Source organism: Paroedura picta, chromosome 4 (assembly GCF_049243985.1).
Source record: "Paroedura picta isolate Pp20150507F chromosome 4, Ppicta_v3.0, whole genome shotgun sequence".
Lineage (NCBI taxonomy): Eukaryota > Metazoa > Chordata > Lepidosauria > Squamata > Gekkonidae > Paroedura > Paroedura picta.
This window is the reverse complement of record NC_135372.1, coordinates 67,063,116-67,084,318: the sequence shown is the minus strand read 5'-3', so window position 1 is coordinate 67,084,318 and position 21,203 is coordinate 67,063,116.

The window sequence follows — 21,203 nt, the reverse complement described above, 5'->3', positions numbered from 1 at the left end:
GGGCTGCACATGCGCACATGTGCACATGTGCCATGTGTGGCCAAAAACGCACATGCGTGGCACTTTCGCGTGGCAACACATGTGCCGGGCAATCGCCCTCCCTGCTGCCGCTGGTCTTCAGCCTGAAAAAGGTTGGGGACCACTGCCATAAGGGTTTTCTTCTGCCATATAACAAAGCCATCTAACAGGGAATAATAATAATAATAATAATAATAATAATAATAATAATAATAATAATAATAATGATGATGATGATGAGGGAGTTTGTCTCTTGAGAAAATGAACACAGCATGTATGGCATATTGTCTTTTATAAAACATTATTTGCACGGACTGCAGAATTGTTGTACAAAATACATGTGGGCTTGGCCACCTATCGCATGCTAATAAAATGACAAATAGAAGCCAATCAATGTAATGTCTTCATGAATATTTTGTAGGCTTTGAAAATGTTTGGATCCTGATCACAATCTTTTCAATGTACCCAAAAGAAATCGGGGCATCTCATTAAGAATTGATGTATGCAAATAATACAAGCAGACAGAAATATTAACATTAATAATACAGTATTTCTCCAAGACAGAGCTATAAATTAGAAAGCAGAATAAGGCAGAAAACATTCTGATCAAAAGGTACAATTTGCCGCATAAATCATTATTTTATATCAATTGTTGACATCATAAATTGTATCAAACCAGGGTGAAATGGAATCGAGCAGATGTTAAGGTAAATATGAGAGAATAAGCTAGGCCAGGGGTCCCTGTGCTGCTATCACCCTCAGGGCATTTTCCCTCATACCCATACTGTTCTTCCTGCCTCAAGAGGCACTATCTACTGCTGTTCATCCTGTCCCTTTCTTTCAAAAAAGCCAGTAGCAACATTGTTTGTTTTGGTCTCCACGGTTCCTTCTACTAGCCCCCTCTTATCCTCCATAATAGCATTTTAGTCCTTCTAGGTGTTTTGCTAGCCAGCAAAGCTCAGGTACCCATACCACTCAGGTTTTTAACTCCCCCTCTCCATGAATTACCATGTACGTATATAAGGAAGTTAAAGTTGCTGTGTAAATGGGTGTCAGGTCTGCTTTTTCAGAAAGAAAGAAAGAAAGAAAGAAAGAAAGAAAGAAAGAAAGAAAGAAAGAAAGAAAGAAAGAAAGAAAGAAAGAAAGAAAGAAAGAAAGAAAGAAAGAAAGAAAGAAAGAAAAGTGGGAAAAGGACGGTAAAGGTCCTGGCATTTTTGCAAAAAAAGAATACAAAGTGTTTTGCATACTGAATATTTTTAAGGCTCCACCCATCAAAGCTTCCAAGGCTTCCAGAGTTACTGGTTAGGTTGCTGCTGCAAGCAAAATCATTCTTCCTTCTACAATAAGACCTGGGTGCTCTGACTTCTGGTCTTGCCTCTCCTACCTTCCTCACTCCAGCTAGGAGTTTTCTTATACATCTGTGATTGCAGGAATCGGTGAGTGGCCCTGATATCAACCTAAAGAAATTTGATGCAGGCATGTTCACAGTCTTTGGCTGTAAAGATGAAAATTGTGAAATCGAAGTGTAGGTCAAGGCTTACAGATGAACATTTACATGATATTTTAAGAGTTTCTGTCACAAACCTTGACTTGGACATCAGAAAACAGCCACAAAAATCACACTGACTACGTAAGCATGTGTAGCTAAACAACAGGACTCTACAATAAGATATTATTCCAAAAGTTAACATTTCTTTATTTACCTTTGAATGTTTACTTTTGATCTAAATCAATAGGTTAATAATTTTGTTACATTTTGGTATAAGATGTGGCCCTCTTTTGGAACTGGACATGGTAATATGGCCCCCATGTGCCAAAAAGGTTGAGGACCCCTAAGCTAGACTGAAGAGGGATGAGGAAAATGATACTACCATCTCAAGTCTATTTCAAGAGCTGTTGATAACAATGAACTCAAGAGTCTGCAGAATAAAGTAATAAAGTAAAAAATTAACAGTATCTGCTCATTTATCTCTATTCATCTACTCTATTTATCTTTGATGTTGTTGTTCTAAGATGTTTCTTGTTTGTTGTTATCCCAATTTGTGACCTTCCTCTCTGTCCTTCCATCTGCCATCTGTTCTTTATTGGTTTTTCCTAACATACATTTCCTAGCATAGCCACACAGTTTTGATATTCAGATACTCGTACTGTTGACCTATAGAATATTACCTTATGGTTTCTCACATGAGACTCTGTCTGTGTGAATGGGATTATGGTTTTACAACTCTTATACATTGACATCATAATGAGAAGTTTCATTGCACAAAATTATGGTTAATAGTGATAGCAAAATACAGATGGTACATCAAATCAGTTTGTTGGTCTGCTTCAAATAAAGAATTCATGTGAGGGTTGGTAAAACATTTCTTATCATAGTTTGTAAACATTTTTTTGTGATGTCTAGAGTGAGTGCATGGTATGACAACCACCTGTTACAGAAACTTGGTCAAAAGAACATAAGAAAATCATTCCTGGATCAGACGAGTGGTCCAACTAGTTCAGCATCCTGTCCCACACAGTGGCCAACCTGTTACTCCAAAGGGCAAAAAACAGGGCATAGAGACCATGGCCTTCCCTTGATACTACCTCATGGCACTAGCATTCAGAAGTTTATTGCCTCTGAATATGAAGGTTGCTATTACTTACCAAGGCAAGTAACTACTGTAGGCCTAGCCCATAGGATACATGTTTCATGGATGAAAACTTGCCATCTTTTAAAGCCAATAACTGTGAACTTCATATCTTCCAACTGCTGACCATTTTTCACTAAGTTAAATTATTTTGTAGGCTTTCCATGGTTATTATAATATATTCCATTGGCTTTCCTTTCAGATTGGTTTCCACATCTGTGATGTAGGTGGATTTTTATTGTATTCTATCAAGTCTTCCTAGGCTTATTTCCAAAAGGTTGTTGTCTTTTCTTGGTCTGGTTTTATATTGGTGTTGTATTTCTTGATCTTCTGTTCTTTTGCAATTTGGGTTATTGTTTTTCTATCTAATTGATATGTCTTCCTAAGGTTTGCTTTAGGGGTTTTTAAAAATACTTTTAAGGTGCTTAAGTCTGAAAGGTATTTGTTGATTCCCCTTCCATATATTTGCCAGTTTGGTTTTGCTTTGAAATCCTTCAACTGTATTTGTTTTAATGGCCATTCCCGGTTCTTTTGTTATTACAACTGCAACATCAACTGGTTGGGTTTAGTTCTGTTGGTTGTAGGAATTATTTCAATTTCTGCAGTGACATTTTCAATGAGTCTTTCTAGGATAAATAAAAAATCTTGTTCCAAATTTACAATCTAGTGTCTCAATTCAGTTTCAACCCACCAGCAAATAACTATATTCAGGTATTTATTTAGATTTTGAACAGCTCATCTTGAGTTCAATGGAAATGGAAAAATAGAGGTGATTTTATTCCACATTTGATGATATGTATCCATGCTGCTAAACAGTCTTTTCCATTGGTGGCATATAGATGTTGAATAGCACTGATGACAAGATGGATGTTTTTGGAACCCCATGAGTTAATTTACATGAGATAGAGCAACTGTTATCCAGTGCTACTCGCTGATACCCTGTGACGTACCTAGCCAATTTTTCACCTGAAGCAGTTTGGTAGGGTTTGGTGACATATGTTGGGGCACCAAACCCCAAAGCCACTTAAGAGGAATGCCCACCCATGCCACCACATTGCTCTACACCTTCCCCATGGGCAGCAGCAGAGGAGCCTGCCATCCTGGGCCATAAAATCCTCTGTTGATTCAGAGGGAAAGTCATTTGTGCTGGCCCAGATGGCCATTGGTCCACAGCATTTACTCATGTCCCATGTCCACCCCATTGCCTGGCATTCTACCACCTTCCCTATGGGTGCTAGTGGAGGCAGAGCCATCTCATGTTGTAAGTCTCCCTGTAAATCCAGAAGGAAGGCCATGGGGGGTTGTGCTGGCCCAGGGAGCTGTCAGATGGCATGCCATCATAGGAGATCACTATACCCTTCCTTAGGTTCACAGTGTCTTGATAGACTTTTGCAACAAACTCTGCCATCTTCTGCCCATCATGGGCATACATGGGACCTCAGGTGGGCCTCTCACATGTGTAGCTGGCCCCTGTGGAAGGTGGGACAAGAGTTGCACCCTACATGGCTCCCGAGGAAGCAGTACTATTACATGTCACCAGTATAGACAAAGTTTGCCAACAAGGGCAACCAAAACAGCTTCACTCCCAAATGCAGCCACTGACTGATGAATCCAGAAATTCAGTTTTATCCTAGCATTCTTGCACCTATCCACCCTCTCCCATTTTATACTGCCCCTAAAGGGAACTTTTGCATAGTCCAGTCAACATTCAAATCGAATAGTGTTTTAAAGCCAGTGCTATGTTGCTTCTACCTGACTGTAGAAGCATTGAAGAAAAGGCATATATCAGTGGCCAAAAAAGTAGAATTAAGATACTCAGTCCTTACATAATGTGCTAATGGAGCTAAAGTTACAGGCAATTATCATGATATCAATTTTAGGCACTAATTAGAATATGTTATGTTCAGCAGAACAATTTTCTCAAATAATTCCTTTGACACAAATTGATAGATCAGTTAGTATTGTATTGCTTACTGAGTAGAATTTTCATTTCCTGCTTAAGGGCTTTTACTGTCAGAACCATGTGGTTTTTAGAAGACTTTGTCGAAGGTTATAAAGGCACTTAAATTAAAAACCAGATTCAAAGTCTTCTGGATTCAATGGCTTCTAACCCAAGATCTAAGTTACACTGACGGGAAACTTTTAGAGGGGACATGAAGCTTGGTACTTTTCATGTGTGGGTAAGGATAAACACAGCTAGAAATCAATTTAGCAAGGAAGGAGTTGCTCAAATGATTATAGCAATAGGCTAGCGTACCTTTGTTAGCGTACCTTTGAAGAAAAAAAAAAGTTCATCATGTAGATCAAATTAGTTATACTCAGGTATGATTATCCAGGGCCTTTATTTGGGGATGGTGACTGGGACAACATGAACTGTGATATCATTAATGAGAATAATTTATTATAAAAATTGTTAATTGTTATGAAAGTTTTTCTTGACAATATATCAAAATCTACTGGAATTAAGTGTTGCCAGCACATCACAAAGCTAATAACTGGAGTGCAGACTTGGAAGATTACTACACTTTTGCTTTGTTGATTTCATGCTGGATCCTTAATTGAATCTAGCATTTCTCTGTAGTCTGCTTGTATGTTTGTATATAAAACAGATGTTTGATAATTAAATGACAATAAATCCTGAAATATTCACGAAGACAAGAAAAAACGTGAACAGATATTAGAAGAGGAATCATAATTGTTTTTCACATTTCTCTTAAGTATAGGAAAATAATCAATATATGTAAGTCTTAATTACTTTAACACAAGAATAAATTTCCATGCAATTAGAACAGTTCAGCAGCAATGGAGAAGCTACTAAATGAAGCTGTAGAACATCATGTCTTGGAGGTTTGCAAAGCTCATTGACCAGGGATGTGCAAAAGGTGCTATGCTTTTAGTGTCTTCCTGGGGGTTATGACTTCTTACATGGAAAGACATTTTTACATGGAAGAACTTTCAGAGTGGTGACCTCTCCTTCCCATGAAAGCAGATGTATTCCACTAAGTCTGGAAGAGTATTATCGAAGCAAGTGAACAGCTGGATCAGTCTTATATTTCTTGTGAAATCATATGAACTATAATGCTAGGCAGCTACCACTGCCCAAGTATATGGCAATCTTTCTTTTTTGCCAGCAGAGACTACAGCTTGCTAAATAAAGAAACTTATAAATTTAAAACTCAGCTTACGTAGCAGGAGATATGAAAACAAGAGGGCCAGTTAAAATAAAACAGTTGCACTTTGAACAGGAATAAAGATAGGAACTCAGTGTGTCAACATGAACAACTCTGGATCAGTAAGAAGCCTGACAGTCTTCACTTGTCATGATCAAATATTAACCAGTGAATACAAATGCCGGTTGCAAATTTGTAAACAGTTTTTAATTTCCATTAAAAACAACCTCCCTGGAAAGTTGCATCCCCTGTGAAACTAGACTGTGTATTGCAATGTTCTCTAAGTCACAGCCTTCATTTGTTTTGGTTTGATTAATAACACATCTACGCCTACAGGCAAACCTTGAAAGCCTTTTAACAATTCTACAATGGAAATAATGAGGCTTATTTGAATATATACCAGAAAACATGGTGATTATGAGCGCAATCTCAGATCTATTAAATGAATAGACACACAAATCCATTATAGCACATTATTTATAAGATAGGGTGCATCAGTATAATATTGAACAGACTGTGAACTTCCAAAAAGAGACCTGCTGGCTCTTGTGCTAAGATTTATAAAGCAGCTACATGGAAGACAACTAATTTCTCCCTGTTTGCTTCTCTTCTCACTTCTTATAAATGAAAATAGAGCGGATTTCCTTTGTGCAACTAGTATATTTGGAAACAGAACTCAGTGTGCTTGCTATGATTATTTCCTCTTGAGCTGGAATCATAGAATCATAGAGTTGGAAGGGATCTTCATGGTCATCTAGTCTAACCCATGCACAATGCAGGAACTCACAACTACCTGCCCACCCACAGTGACCCCAATTTCATGCCCTAGACCCATTATGCACGGGGGAAATAACGCACATTCGGGGTGGAATGGCGGCGACTAAAATCACCGATAACGCACGGTGCCGGCTGCAACCGGCCGCAGCTTTGGTGCATGCCGCTGAAAAAGCCGCGTTAGCAAAATGCGGAAGAAAGTGCAGCTTCCGGGTGGCCAGGGCGCAACCAGAAGCGGCGCCCGGATCACCGCGTGCATAATCGGTTACTCTGGGTTTTGCGGCCGTCGCGCCCCCTCCCGTGCATAACCGGTGTGCGTTGCGTCTTCCCCCTCCGCGTTTTCCATGTGACCCGAAATTGCTGTTTCGGCGGCCATGCATAATGGGCCCAAATGATCCCCCCTTATCAAAAATCTCCAGAATCCAGCCTGATCTGGAGGAAATTCACCTACCATCCCAGTGCCTTGCCAGTGGTTTGCCAGTGCCTTCCCCAGTCATTACCGTTTACCCCCCCCCAGCAAGCTGGGTACTCATTTTACCGACCTCGGAAGGATGGATGGCTGAGTCAATCTTCAGCCAGCTGCTGAGATTGAACTCCCAGCCTCAGTCTAAAAACAAGTAAATACCTTACAATAATAATACTAATAGTTGTAACCATATAACAATATAACAGTATAAACAATATAAACAATACAACAGTGCAACAATACAAACAGGTCCAGAGCATTGGTGGAATTCTGAGGGGGGGGGCAAGGGGGAGCAGGGGCCCTTCAATTGCTATTGATTATGTCTGGTCTCAACCAAATGTCTGGTGGAAGAGCTCCTTTTTGTAGGCCCTGCGGAACTGTTTAAGCTCCGTCAGGGTCCTGATCTCCTCCGGGAGCTTGTTCCACCAGGTGGGGGCAGAGAATGCTCTGGCCCTGGTCGAGACCAGGCGGACATCTCTGGCCCTGGTCAAGACCAGGTGGACATCTTTAGAGGCAGGGATCCTTAGCTGGTTGGTAGCGGTAGAGCGCAGAGCTCTTTTGGGGGCATAGTCGGGGAGGCGATCCCTCAGGTACACTGGGCCCTGACCACATATGGCCTTCAAGGTAATAACCAGGAACTTTAGTCTGATCCGGAATTCAACTGGCAACCATTGCAGTTGGTGGAGAATGGGCTGGATGTGAGACCTCCACGGTGTTGCTGTGAGGATCCTGGCCGCTGCATTTTGAACCAGCTGTAGTTTCCGGGTCAAGGCTAAGGGCAGGCCTGCGTAGAGCGAGTTACAAAAGTCCAGTCTAGAGGTGACCGTCGCATGGATCACTGTGGCTAGGTATTCCGGGGCAAGGTAGGGCTTATAGCTTGGCTTGGCGGAGATGGTAGAATGCCAGCCGCACTACCTTTGTGATCTGGGCTTCCACTGTGAGGGAAGCATCCAGAATCATGCCTAGATTCCTTGCTTTATATATAGCTTTCTACAGAACTAGAAATGTGAAAGCTGGTGAGGGGGGACCAGAAAAAAAATAGAATTTTCCCTCCCCCAGATTTTTCCATTAAAAATCTGGAAACAAAATGTTCTCAGAAAAAAAAAAACAAGTTTGGAGGCAGTGGAAAAATAATGTTCCTATGTAATATTTCCTGTTTTAGCATGACGGGAATGCTTTTAAAGATGAGATTTAAAGATTTTATTTAAAGATTTTATCTTTAAATAAAGATTTTATCTTTAAATACACATTTTTGTATAAGACTACATCATTAGAGACTGATGACTCTTGAATATACTGTAGAAACGCATAACATTTTCAAGGAATAAACTTATTGTTGAAATGCAAGTGATTGTGGCCACAATTAATGTACCATAATGAGTGTAATGACAATACACTATTGAAGAATCCATCTTTTAAAATTTTATAATTTTAACTTTAAATAGAGATGTTGTGCATTATTGTTAAAACATGCTAGAATGTTAACTATCCCTTCTGTAAAACAATCTGTTTGCTGGTGTGCTTATTTCAGTGTCAAATTCTGATAATTGAAACATTGTAACTGTAAAATAATAAAAAATAAGAGGCCCATTCCCAAATTAGAAATTGATGCTAAATTATAAAGGGGCTTTATGTTGCATACAGTGAGTGCAAAATGTTGCTCTTCAAACACATAAATGTGCAGGATACCTGCTCAGCATGTGCTCTCTTGAATAAATGAAACCACAGCTCCATTGTCAGGAGACCTTATTTTACTGATGCATGTAATGACACGTTTGGACAGCATCATTAAACTTTGTGAGCTATCTGAAATGGTGATCTCCTCTATTTTGGGCACATAGAAATAATATTGTGCTTACCCTTATGTATCAATATCTGTAACACACACGGTTAAAAAAATCCTATGTGCGTGCATATCAAGAAAATAAAACATAGCACTTTTATTTTATTAGTGTACTTTTTGTTCTGAGTAGGAATGGTGAAATTTTTCCTATTCCATTGCTTTGCAATTCTGATTTTCTTTGTTTACTGAGTTTCATTACTTCTTAATTAATTAAAGATTCAATTCCTCCAGTTCATTTGTGACCCTCTACATTACTGATTCACATGTGATTTGCACAAGTACAGTACAGTACAGTACAGTACAGTACAGTACAGTACAGTACAGTACAGTACAGTACAGTACAGTACAGTACATACTCTGGTTTCTCTTTAGATCGCATAAATCTTTCCCCTTTTACAGTATGTTTATTCAGTCTATTGATCCATATAAATAATGCATCAATACAAACTGCAATCAATGATAAAAATTAATCGATATGTGCAGTAAAAATACAAAAGTATTGCTACATAAAAATATTAAGATAGTAAAACAATGTTAAAAACAATGTATTGATGGGAAGATTTGCACAAGTATCTTTGCAGACTGACTGTGTATATATGAGCAATTTTAAAACATGTTAATTCTAAAAGGCGTCATGTTAAACAGAACTCCTGCCTGAAATATTAAAGGGTTACTGATATAATTATGTATGACTTTTATGTCTTTTTTAAAAGTTTTTATTTTTACCAATAATTCAGAAAATTTGCAGAAAAGTTACAAAAATATTTTAGATATTCATCCAAGTGGTTTTGGAAATGTTCCGGTGGTCTGTAGTTGACCAAGTTTATTAACTTAGCCATTACTGCTAATTCTCTGAGTTTTGTGCTCCATGAGTCCATGTGAGGAGCTTGCTATTGCTTCCAATCAGTAGCAATGGTTAGTCTTGCTGCTGTCATTGCATAAATGTTCTGCACCCTGTTTGGGTACACCTGCGGGTAAAATGCTTAACAGCATAGTTTTTAGATTGTGCAAATTTACATTTAAACATAGTTTGTAATTTATCATGAATTTATATCCAAATTATTTGATTAATTTACAATTCCACAACATGTGGGAAAATGACCCAATAGTATTTGACATGTCCAGCATTTTCCATCCTTTTGTTTTGACATTTTGCTAATAAATTTAGATGTCAAATACCATCTATAAAACACCTTATACCAATTTTCATGCAATGCTTGGTACTTCGTTATTTTCAAATTTTTAACCATAAGTATTCTCATTCTTCTAGTGTGATAGTAACACCAAGATTTTGCATCCACCTTATCATGTAAGTTTTCACTTGCTCCATCTCAGTTTCATATTTAAGCAAAAAATTTATAGATTCTCCCCAAATATGGTTTGTCTTGCATTATCAACTTTTCAAATCAGTTTGCTCTCTCAAAATTCCTTGAGAATCATTTAGTTCTTTCACCTTAGATGCCCACTGCATATAGGTACACTAGTCTACTCCTTTTTCTTTTTCTTGTATCTGCTGCCAGCTTATCTTTTTTCTCTCTTTATCAATACGTAAGAAATCATTACTCTTATTACTTGTTTTCATTTTAATAACAATTTTTAGAGGTGAGACTTTTGGTCTAGTTCTTCCTTTATATTTTCCCCATATCTTAAGAAAGCTGATTCTCCTATCTGTTGTTGTACAGATTCTGATTTTTTTTTTACTGTCCATAATATATTATGTAGATTTTGAATTGAACCGATTTCTTCAAATTTCAAGCTTCTTTTCAGTGGATCTTTAATCTAATTTGTTATCCATGTTAATACTGCTGCATGATAGTATACCTTAATATTGTGACAGCCTTGCCCTCCTCTCTTCTTGTCATCTTGTAATATTTTAAATGTGATTAGTGGTGTTTCATTCTTCCAAACCTATTGATATGACTTTGCCAATTTGTTAAGACCTTTTCTATCAGATCTATTGGTAGTTTGAAATTAAAAAAAATAATTTTGATAACACATTGATCTTGATTATTGTCATTCTCATGAATCAAGAATAATTCATTTTTGCCCAATAATTTAGGTCTTTAAGAAATTTTGTATCAAGTGCTATCATAGTTATTTTGAAACAAATTGTTCTGCTCCTTATCTATATAGAATCCAAGGTATTTAACCTTATTGAAGTTAACTTCGCAGTCTGAGATTTTTGCAATATCATTATCTCTCTCAATTTGTCCTTGCAGTGTAATTTTATTTTAAATTGTTTAAACAGTTCATAAGTCTAGGAACAGAAAGTTCAGGGTTAGTCATCATAACAACTATATCATCAGCATAACTTCTGATCTTATACTCTTCTCCATCTATTTGGATACCCAAAAGTCCTGGGTCTGATCTACTTTTAGTAGCCAAAACCTCTAACATCAAATTAAATAACAACAGCACAGGGCAACTTTGCCTTGCACATTTTGTAATATCAACGTTTGCTTCTTGTCATAAATAAATTTTTGTATCCATTTCAATAAGTTGCTCCTGCATTTCATCTGTTGAAAAACATTTTCAAGAAAAGTCCAATAAACATTATCAAATGCTTTCTCAGCATCTAAGAAGCAGAATGCTGTTTCTAATTTTGCTCTCTGAAAAATCCATTACATTTAATACTTTTCACACATTGTTTGCCATGTATCTATTTGGTATAAAGCCTGTCTGATCATCATGTACTACTTGTGATACACATATCTTTAATTCTTTATGATAGAATTCTTGCAAATATTTTGTAAGCCACATTCAAAAGCAAAATTGGTCTATACTATTGAGGAGTCACCAGATCTGTATCTTCTTCATGGATCAATGACAAATAAGCTTGACTCCAGGACTCAGGACAGTCAGTTTTAGTCTGATCAATAATTTCATTCATTATTTGCTGAAATGGAATCGCATAACTTTAATATGTGACGTTGAAGGCTTACTGCCATGGAAATTTGCAAACGCTCTGAGTCAGTCTAATATAATAACTGGGTTAGTGTGATAATAAAAAGGAGAATGGGAGAATGCTGTAAGCTACTTTGCATTCCTTATGGAGAGAAAAGTGTGGAGTAATTGAATTAAATAATAATTAAATAATACATGTGTTTGTGTGTATACATGGCATTTGGCACTAGTTCAAACTCTTTTCTTCTACACTTTTCCATAGCACACTTGCTTTGCTCTTTGCTGATGGTATGCAATAGTTAAAAATGTATTGAATGGTCCATGTGGAATTTGAACAAGGAGCTAAAGTAGATTGACTTTTGTCTCTTTCCACTCTGTAATTCTACTCTTCTTTCTCAAACAGCTTAATGCTGTAATCCCCAGAGTACTTTTCTGAGACTTACTTTTGAATGGACCTGTTTAGGATTGCACCCAAAGTATACTATAGTTTAGGGCCACAAAATATGATGGACTGATAAATACAAGGGGGACCCAAATCACTTTTTGAGGGAAACTTTTAAACTTGACATAGATTAGGACCTCAGCATGTTTTAACATGCCCCTGAAGTATTTTCTTGTTCCAAACAAAGTTACAATTTTCTACACGCAGGAGCTGTACCAGTTTTGGCAGGTCACCACGAAACATTCAATGTTGGTAGAGTGGTTGGGAGCAGGAAATTAAATGTTTTAACAACTCTTCCTGTTGTTAAAGTATTTTTTAAATAGTCCCTAAAAATGAATAAAGATTTCAAAATAATTTAGATTGGCTTCAGCCAGTGACAACTCCCAAGCAAATACATGTTTTTTTTAAATTATAGTGGTAGCTCAGAGTTGTTCCATAATACTTTTGCAATATGCCCATCATCATAAAATCATCCTTGTCTCAGTCTGTTGTTCTCACCTGGAAACAAATTAAATGAATATTTAATGCATTAGGTTGTTAGTGGTGTCTGTCCATTACAATTCTTCCCATATGCCCAGGGTCAAAATGTAATATTTCCTATTTGGACATAAGCCCAGGGTCACAACATTATAATTTCTGATGTGGAGATGGCATTTATATATGCTTGTGTGAACATAGAAGGCCCAACTTAGTGTTTTACATAGAACTCAAAATTAGAACGGAAATTTGACATTAATAAGAGAAATGATAAACTAAGGCAATGTTTATGAGGATCATAGTATATTTTAACAGAAATACACAAATAAAAATACTGTATGAAATAGTGGCATGTTAGTGTGGTGTTTGTGTATTTCTATTTGTATGTGGGAAACAAATTCCCACTAGTCCCATTTAGGACTGCTTGCATGCCTTGCTTTGAATTAAATAGGGGGAAATCACATTGGTTTAAATTCTGTAACAATTTTGGCCTGAAGCAAACTAAGCATTTTCCCCAACACAAATCAGCACCATTTAATTCCCTAGACAGCTGGCATGAACACATTTTCTCCACAGGACACCTGAATTACAAAATTAGCACATTCAGAACTCTAAATCACATTCCATTACATCAAGCCCTAAGGTCCAACATTATGGAGAGCAAGAATAAATTGCAGAGTTTCTCCTGAATTAACCTCCATAGCCCAATCTCAAAGTAAAATTACTATTTCTTCCTCTTAAAAAGATAAATTGAAACTTTTCAGATTATTTTCTGTTTTGCTTACCATGTTACTCCATTTGTCAGATAGCGTATTTTCTCATGGAGTGAAACCTGGACATCCACATCCGTTGATAATTCACTTCATTATATTAGTCCACTGACACTGATGCTGTTTAGATAATTGACATTTTAGAATATTTGTTCCTTTTTTTCCAGGAAGCAGCATTAGCCAATCATTTCTCTTGGTCAGCTTGGTGTAGTGGTTAGGACCGTGGACTTCTTGTGAGCCGGGTTTGATTCTGCGCTCCCTCACATTCAACCAGCTGGGTGACCTTGGGCTCACCACAGCACTGATAAAGCTGTTCTGACCGAGCAGTAATATCAGGGCTCTCTCAGCCTCACCCACTTCACAGGGTGTCTTTTGTGGGGAGAGGAAAGGGAACTACATGGCAGAAAATCCTATTACATGGTAAACTGTCCATATATAAACAAGGAAAATAACAGAGCAATCATATACTCCCATTAAATTCAGTGAAATTTGATTGATGTAACTTTGCTAAGGTCTGGAAGTTTTGTGTTGCGAGCCAAATTTGAGGGCTGATAATGGACAATTTTCTAATTGAACATTGGCAGGTATATGGTCAAATAATACTATTCTATGTAAGCATCCAGGTTCACGAAGAAGTAGATGGGATATATGAAACCATCGTGTTGATTTACAGTCTAATTTACAGTCCAAACTGTTAGTGACTTTAGAATTTTTCATTCATTATTTAGAACTATAGCATCTGTTGTTGTTGTTGTTGTTGTTGTTGTTGTTGTTGTTGTTGTTGTTGTTGTTGTTGTTGTTGTTGTTGTTGTTGTTGTTGTTGTTGTTGTTGTTGTTGTTGTTGTTGTTGTTGTTGTTGTTGTTGTTGTTGTTGTTGTTGTTGTTGTTGTTGTTGTTGTTGTTGTTGTTGTTGTTGTTGTTGTTGTTGTTGTTGTTGTTGTTGTTGTTGTTGTTGTTGTTGTTGTTGTTGTTGTTGTTGTTGTTGTTGTTGTTGTTGTTGTTGTTGTTGTTGTTGTTGTTGTTGTTGTTGTTGTTGTTGTTGTTGTTGTTGTTGTTGTTGTTGTTGTTGTTGTTGTTGTTGTTGTTGTTGTTGTTGTTGTTGTTGTTGTTGTTGTTGTTGTTGTTGTTGTTGTTGTTGTTGTTGTTGTTCTTCTTCTTCTTCTTCTTCTTCTTCTTCTTCTTCTTCTTCTTCTTCTTCTTCTTCTTCTTCTTCTTCTTCAAATAATGGTTAATTTAACATGTGCCAGATATGTTCATGCCTTGTTATAGACTTGTCACTGAATGATGCCTAAAATTCTTTGAAAGCTCCTATTGGGTGAAAATTTGCTTAGAGATGTGCATTTGATGGTATTGAAGCCGAAAACAAATGCCTCAGTCAAATACAGATCAGAGTCTAATTTTGGCTATTCAGGATTAGAATCATAGAATCATAGAGTTAGAAGGGGCCATACAGGCCATCTAGTCCAACCCCCTGCTCAACGTAGGATCAGCCCAAAGCATCCTAAAGCATCCAAGAAAAGTGTGTATCCAACCTTTGCTTGAAGACTGCAAGTGAGGGGGAGCTCACCACCTCCTTAGGCAGCCTATTCCACTGCTGAACTACTCTGACTGTGAACATTTTTTCCTGATATCTAGCCTATATCGTTGTACTTGTAGTTTAAACCAGTGGTCCCCAACCTTTATTAGGCTGGGGACCGGCAGGGCATTGGGCCGCGCCCGCAGGGACCGCGCGGGCCATGCCCACGAGCCGCGCCCGGCCGCGCCCGCGGATCGGGCCGCGCCCGCCCGCCCCCGCAGGCCGCACCCGCGAATCGGGCCACGCCCGCGAGCCGCGCCCGGCCGCGCCCGCGGGCCGCACCCAGCCGCGCCCGCGGGGCCGCACCCGCGGATTGGGCCGCGCCCGGCCGCGCCCGCGAATCGGGCCGCGCCCGCGAGCCGCGCCCGTGGATCGGGCCGCACCCGCCCTGATTCCCTCTCCCCGCCCTCCCCGCAGTAAGAAGCTTCCCGGGCCGCAAGCTTGCGGCCTGGGAAGTTTTTTACTGCGGGGGGGCGGGGAGAGGGAGCCGCGGCCCGGCGCCATGGCCTTTGCGGCCCGCCGCCGGGCTGCGGCCCGCAGGTTGGGGACCACTGGTTTAAACCCATTACTGCACGTCCTTTCCTCTGCAGCCAATGGAAACAACATCCTACCCTCATCCAAGTGACAACCTTTCAAATACTTAGAGGGCTATCATGTCCCCTCTCAACCTCCTTTTCTCCAGGCTGAACATTCCCACGTCCCTCAACCTATCTTCATAGGGCTTGGTCCCTTGGCCCCAGATCATCCTCGTCGCTCTCCTCCGCACCCTTTCAATTTTATCTATGTCCTTCTTGAAGTGAGGCCTCCAGAAATGCACACAGTACTCCAGGTGTGGTCTGACCAGTGCCGTATACAATGGGACTATGACATCTTGTGAAATCTTATCCAGGAACGCTGTATAGCTGCAGCTCTCAATACCTTTACATGCCTTTGTAGTTAACTTTCAACTTGGAGAAAGCATTTAAATTGACTGCATGTCCGTGGTCCCTTTAAATGTCTCCCACACACAATTCCTTTAAATGCTTATCCTTTGATTCAAAACAATCAAGGATGGGGGCACCTTGTTTAGTGGCCCATAGAATATGATCTCCTGGTCCAAACTTTTTGAAACATGTTTTTTTTTTTTTTAGGAGGGGCATCAACAGGTATAAGGTGAATTTAGTGCCTCAACCTAATAAAAAGGCCTTCCATTCTCCTGTTACCCCAAATCAGTTTCCCATTTTACTATGAGGGCCATTAATTATTATGGTCCCCATAGAGCATACTGGAGCCAGGAAAATTCAAGATCCTTGAAAAATCTCAAATCTGAATACCATACCAGTACTGAGATTCAGAAATATTGGGAAATACTGACAGTTCAGGTAAGACTGATAAAACTTTTTGGTGTATTATTTCTCATTTCTAACTTGTGTGATACTGCTGCACTCATGATTGAATAGCATACATCTTTTTAATACATGGAAATTCTTCTAAATTTCATAAACATAGCCCATCTACTCCATAGCTGATTATTGCATGCATTAAGAAATCATTGTCCACATGTTAATAGTTTGCTCATTTATACCAATGAAGGTTGGAATACAACTATCACAGCTAAGCACTTGATGATCTAATGAAAAAATCTCCTTAGCCATCTGGCTCCAAGACTTCAACAAAGAAAAAACTGTGCTTTTATCCACAAAGAACTTTGATATATATTGCTGCTGAAAAGGTAGAGGTCTAGGCCATCTATATGAAAACAGAGAAAGAAGAATTAGGGAACTCACAACAATTGATTTCTTGTAAATGTGCACATAGCGCATTTTGAGAAAGGATGCATGAAATTCAAAGGGCTTAATGGGAAATAATTACAGGCCAAGAGAACAATTCACAATAAGTGGAGCAAATAAAAAAAAAATGGAAGCAAACTGGATTCAATTTAATTTACTGAAACCAAACTCTTAGCTAAGCACATGATAATGGAAATAATTAAAATAACTGATGACATGGTTGATAACAAAGTAGTAATGGAAATTTCTTCATTAGGTGACTGGAAAAACTGATGGATTTTAAGAATCATGTGAACTGTAAGCATTAGCCTATAAAATGTCACAGTGTTCATATCTGAATAAAATTCCAGAATGAGCAATGCTTAAATCATTATAACATGAATGAATTAATTACCCTTTGACAGACAGTCTATACAATAAGTTGGATCCAGTGGGAAGAACTTTCTTCAACAAAAAAGGATTTTTCTCCTTTATCTTGCTGCAGCCCCGATGGTTCCCCAAACATTGCTTCTGAAGGATGATTCCCTAGAAACAGCACAAATGGAGAATCTGCAGAGGGATTCAACCAAAATTTGTTAGAGGAACTCTACTACTGCATCCAGTGCAGTATATTTATAGATACTACCAACAAGTATCTGTGCAGCACAAAGAGAACTTTTGTAGGTACTTTTTAAGAATTTTGACAGTCTCAGACCCCCTCAAAGGCCCATATAAAGCCAAAGGACAGCATAAGTGTGTGTTCAACAGTATAATGAGGAACTGGGATAAACAAATGAGGTTTATCAGCTTACTTTGGTGGAATAGGGTAGCAGTGGCATGATTTTTGTTGGTTAATTATTTCAACAATTAAAGTTATTCAGTGGGTTAGGTTGCAACTGATTATGGTATTCCTTGGTTACGTATATAAATGCAGACACATACATAGCAGCACATGCATGCATTTTCATATGATGGAAAAGTTCTCCATTTCATAATTGCACCTATAAAAAACTCAGGTTGGGCTTCCAACAGATATAAATATTTTCATATTTTAGTGACCTTTAGGCTAGCCTAATAGAATGAACTCCACATGGAGCTGCCTTTGAAGAGAGGGTGTAGCAATTTCAGCAGGTTAAGGATAAGGATAAAAAAGACTTGAATTCCAATTGCCACAAGAGGAATTGTGCTTGAGCAAGGTAATGTCCCTGTCACTGAAGTTTTCTTGGCCTCCTCCAAAATGATAGTCCTTCTGGTCAAACTGGGAGCCTTCAGAAGAAGTGCAGAATCAGGAAAAGTGACCAATTTATCCTCCACAAATTGATAAGACATTTAGTTAAAGGAGATGCTGTGGCAACAACAGAATGACTTTACAGCATCCAAGCCAATCTGTTATCTGGGACAGGATGTTTGAAACATATGTCAGGTTTATAATAATATTGGATCTCATTTAATTTCTAGGTCTGTCTAGTGCTGTGTTTTTAACTTTGAAACCTCCTAACTTGTTCCCAGTAGTCTTGAAAGAGTGACTACTTGCATATGAATATAGATTGAGGTTAAGATCATATGTAAGGCAGAAGACTAATGGAACTCAACAAAACAGGTCCTCCGCTCCTAGAAGCATCCTCACAAGTGATCATAGTAAGAGTAGCTCAAGATGATATTATTTAAATTAGCATTGCAATTGCATTTGTCTACTATGAATTATATTTAAGTTCATTTTAATTAATAACAACAATAACAATTTTTTTGTAGCTTACCAGCAAGTTGGAGTGGATGAGGGTGCCCCCCTAGAGGCTTGGCAGTATCATTAGCATTCTAATACAGACATGGGACTAGGGCAGTAAGGGGTCCTACCTTACTCAACAGATATTTTGGTGTGCAGGCTATGAGAAATGAGGCACAGCAACACATCAGAGCTGAATTTGAGCCAGGATGAGTTTAATAGGAAATGGTAGCCCGGAATGCTGTTTTACATTAACTCACAGTGAAAACAGAAGTAAAGGTTAAATACGCTCTGCTTGAAGATCAGCCATGAATAAAACCCTAGTTGAAGCCAACAGCTCAAGTTGCATTCTGTGTTGTTGAGTAGCTGGACTAAGACCATCATCAGGTAACAAATAAAGTCTATAATTATTCCTTCATTCGCAAGTATACAATAAAAGAACAGAGGGTATTCGACTTCTATTTTGTTTGAAAGATCTCTCTTCTTGCTTCATTCTTCCCAAATAAATTCCTTCATATAGGCTGCAGTTTCAAACAGTGTGACCCAAAGACAGATGTATTTTGGTTCTACTCAGTAGGTAATCAATATAATTTCAATTGTTGTCTTTTTCATTCTATGCTGTTCACCCATCTTAATATGTTTCAAGAATGAATGACTATCATAAAAGAGTTTCACAGAATAAATTACTGATCTGTGGTCTAGTGGAAAGAGGAAAATCAGAGATGCTGCTGAAAGGGAAAGTCCTTTTCCCCTATGCTTGAAAAATAGGACATGGCAGATTCAGATTCAAAAGGAAAGCTGTAACATTTTTGAAAATATTTTTATCATCTTTGGCAGGTATATCAGAATTCTCCAGTGTGTTTTTCTCTGATATTTCCATATTTCTATGATCTGTTTGAGAGTACCCCATGTTCTTTTTTTTCTCCTTCTTTTGTGGCCCCATTAATGGATCTGTGTACCGTTTTTTATTTTTATTATGTTCACTTCACAGATCTGAAATATGTGCATTTATTTGCTGAAGAACTAGTTGAGATTAGATACTGAACAGTCGATCTAAGTAGATCTATACAAAGAAAAATAAATCCATCAATTTTCTTTAAGCATTTAGGTTAACAGAATGATGCTTCACATTATTAGAAAAAGCCACTTTAGAAAGCAAGAAAGAGGCTGAGAACAAATAGACAGTCATTAACTTATTCTTTTGACAAAGCTTGTAATGAAATAAGAATCTGAGTGAGACAAGCTTAATGCAACCTTCATGCTCCAATTTCTAATTTTCTTTCATACAGCTAACAAGGTACTCAGAAGGGGGAAAAGCCACACTTTTCAGGAGGTTGGGGGGGGGGGCACCAGCAATCATTTGCCTGTGCCATGGCAAATTGCTGGTACAAAGGACCCCTTTATGTTAGAAGCAGGTGTATGTTGCACCTTTGTAGGAAACTGCTGATGCAAATGACAATGGTATGGGAAATGCAGAATTTACTATTTGGTCAAAATAACAACACATGACATGAAAATTGTTGTGTATGCGGATTAGCAGAACTGCAATTCAAACATCAGGGGCTCTTAATGGGATTGGCTAGTGTGGAGGATCCATCTTGCTAGTGGATCATTTAAATGGTCCAATCAGTTTTAACTTGGGGAACTCACACTGGGCCAATCACACCCTATACTGTATAATAGTTTGGGTAGCTGGCTGTTCAGTTCAGTTGGTGCAATCTAATAAAGAGCTGATGTTTTGGCAAACAAAATAAAAATAACCTTTGAGAAACAAGTGTAGATACATATGGAAGAAAGTTAGAATATGTTCAAAAAGAACCAGTCTAAAATGCAAAGTTTAAAAATATTACACAACTCTCATTGAATTTTCTTGTGGGCAAATTGAAGTTGAGGTAGTATTTATTTACTTTTCCCCATCACAAACAATAGGATGTATTTTGCCACTTCTCTTACCTCAGTATGTTATGAATCCAATGGCAACTTGAAGACCAACACAGTTTTATTCAAGGTATAAGCTTTCATGTGGATGCACACGATTGCATGCACATGTAAGCTTATATGTTGACTAAAACTTTATTGGTCTTAAAGGTGCAATGGGACTCCTTTTTTTTCTGCTGGTTCAGACCAACAAGGCAACCCACTTGAATCTATCTCAGAAAGTTATGTTCCTCTCCTTGTGCTCAGTGAAGGCACCATCATTAGCTGAGCAATTTAGTAGTAGCATACCATCTGGGAGGAAAGGACTTGTAAGCTAGGAGAACTTTGTTCTGATTTTAAGAGCATTTACAATATTGAACTCATTTTTGTTATAGTTTAATACATGTGCTGAAATTAAATCTCTTTGATTAAAGTTACATTCCAGAGATCCAGCGATAATTCAATAAGACAAAGAAAATATCGGCCTTTCATTTGGGACATTTTATGAAATGTTTTGATGACTGGAATCAAAGGCTGTGGGGATTAAGTTAAGCTGTGTCTTGAGTCTTGTCTCTCATGCTGTAGTGGGGCAGTATGGTTCTAATACACAATTATACTCTTGGCTTTTAAATTATTCATACCCCTTTTCATTAGCAAACCAAAAAAGTCAATTGAAAAACTTAGTAAAAATTTCATGAAAGCTGGAGACCACAATAACTTTGACTTTGCATTCTGAGGTAACACG